The sequence below is a fragment of the Haplochromis burtoni genome, unplaced genomic scaffold, assembly GCF_018398535.1.
Source record: "Haplochromis burtoni strain Fernald_Lab_line unplaced genomic scaffold, NCSU_Asbu1 Contig_786, whole genome shotgun sequence".
Lineage (NCBI taxonomy): Eukaryota > Metazoa > Chordata > Actinopteri > Cichliformes > Cichlidae > Haplochromis > Haplochromis burtoni.
The window spans coordinates 87021-89379 of record NW_024583147.1 but is presented as its reverse complement, the minus strand read 5'-3'; the positions used below and the strand labels follow the sequence as shown (position 1 = coordinate 89379).

Below are 2359 nucleotides of genomic sequence, written 5' to 3'. Positions count from 1 at the left end.
ACACACACACACACACACACACACACACACACACACACGTTTAAGTATCAAAGCAAACAGATTCAGACTCAGTTGGTGCAGATCAACACTTGTGCAACTTTCCTGCAGACATGTGGTCTAATGCTGTTTTCCTGTCCCTTCCGATCTTTGTAGGTTGTGGATTAGAAGGTGAGTGGTCATCATACGGTAAGATGAAAAAGACGACTGTGGTTTTTTTGGGGGGTTTTAAAACGGGAATGTAAACATTGTAATCGTGCATGTTGCAGTGTTTGCAGAATAAAACGGAAGCAGTTGGTGCGTGTTTTAGTATGAGTGGAATAAAATGTCAGCGAGTTTAGGACATGTTTGATATACAATGCAAAATAACCTAGAGCAGGTGAAGCTCTGTGTGTCTTAATCATAAGTGAAACAGTTTGCAGGTTTTGTTATGTAGTTTCAAACAGATGCAGTTTTTACGGTGTTATTTGAGAAGATTGTTAGACAGCTGTTTCTGCAGACTGTCAGAGAAATACATTCATGATCATAGTTTGATCTGAAGGGTTAGCTCGTCAACAACGCATAAGTTTTATTCGTCGAAACTAGTACTTCCCTGTTTTTATCAAGTGTGTGTAAACACTGCTCCTATGGCACATACACTAGCTCCACCTCTTGTCCTCTGCTCTGTTTTTGTTATGATGTTGTCACGTTGCTCTGGCTGTGCAGACATGTGCAGGCTGCAGAGAGGGAGGGAAGACCATGTGCGGCTATCTTACAGCAGCTAATGAAAAAACAAGTTGAACTGTGGTGGCTGTGTGAATGGAAGAGCCTACTGTGAAAACACCTCTAATTTACACAAAAACAAGCAACTAGACATCTGGAGACTGTAATTGTTACAGGTACCGGGTGGCAGCACCTGTAGACAGCTACATATGTGTCCTGTAAACAGGAAAGAAATGATCAGACAGGGAGACGCCGCTTGCCGTTTCCTGAATACTCCGCCATTATTTATTCAAATTCACAATTATGCACTCCTTTCATTACTTTTACAGTATTACAACTGTGTATTTACTTATTCTTAACATAGCTCACACACACATTCTCCACAACACATTCCAATATAAACATGACCAATTTTCTTATAAAACTTGGTTCAAAATGAATTCCAACAGGACAAATCTATAAATCTCAAATAGCTTGAAAGAATGGTATAATCAGCACCATCTTGACATGTGCACTGAATTCACGGAAACACTTTATGGCAGAAACAAGATACTAAAACAATACAGAATAACGGTGGAGCCGATCACTAACATCACAGAGCATAGGAGGTGTGCGACCCAAACTAACATGCTAACCTTAGCGTGCTGCTAAAGCCGTAAACAAATACTTACAAAAGTGTAATTTACTGTACTACACAATGTTGTACGCTTTCACTTTCCAACCGTAATGGTTAGTCTATGCTATATAATGGATGTGATTGCTATTATATTCTCTTTCGGGCACGATACGAACCTGTAAACAGGAAAGAAATGATCAGACAGGGAGACGTGGCATGCGCGTCAGGCTGCTAACAACAGGCCAAACCATGGTCTCACACTGCCACCTACTGGTACAAAAATGGAGCGTCCGCTACAAATATCCCAGGGTAGTTACCAAGTTTCCTGTTAAAATTACTGTAGTTATTTAGGGCATTTCCAAATGGAAATATCACTTACATTGAAAGTGAAATTACTTAAATTAATTCACATAAATGTGATCACACATTAGTGGGTATCACATAATGATTATTGTTATTGATTATCATTACTTTACCGGACTGGTTACCTATAAAGTATTTTCAGACTGTTGGGTCTGTCTAGCACAGGCCCACCGCTGGAACGAGACAATTTAAAAACACAGCAAAAGCATTGAACACCAAGTAGGCAAAGTTCTTCGTGTTACTCATGCATGAGGGAGACCTGCCTGGAGCCAAGTGTCATTCCACCACTTGACCTCCCCATATGGAAAAGATATATATAAATCTTATAAAGTTTTTAATCTGTCTTGTATGAAACTTGTATGAAAAGCATACAAGAGTGAAAACAGAAATAAGATCACTTGAAAAATTATATGATGAAACTTGTATGTTTTGTATACTTACTAAAAAAATATATGAAAGTAATGAGAAAGTGGCCACTTTCATGAGTAAATCATGTATGTTTTTACTATTTCTTTTCCATATGGGTCCGTCAGACTCTCGTCCGCTCCCCCATAATACTGCTCTTTTATCTTTTATTGAGGTTACATGAATATACATAGGTTCATTAACATATGACGTCTACATACAAACAAAGAGTACCTTGCCTGTGTGTGTGTGTGTGTGTGTGTGTGTGTGTGTGTG

At 39.0% G+C, this 2359-nt stretch overlaps 1 protein-coding gene across 2 annotated transcripts in view; it reads left to right on the top strand.

Annotated features, from left to right (window-relative positions):
* Window positions 1-42: 42 nt before the first annotated feature.
* LOC102289606 (golgin subfamily A member 7) overlaps window positions 43-2359 on the top strand; it is a gene marked incomplete at its 3' end in the record, with an annotated part of 12953 nt that continues 10636 nt past the window's right edge. For both annotated transcript variants that reach the window (XM_042215664.1, XM_042215661.1), the window contains 1 exon segment: window positions 43-168.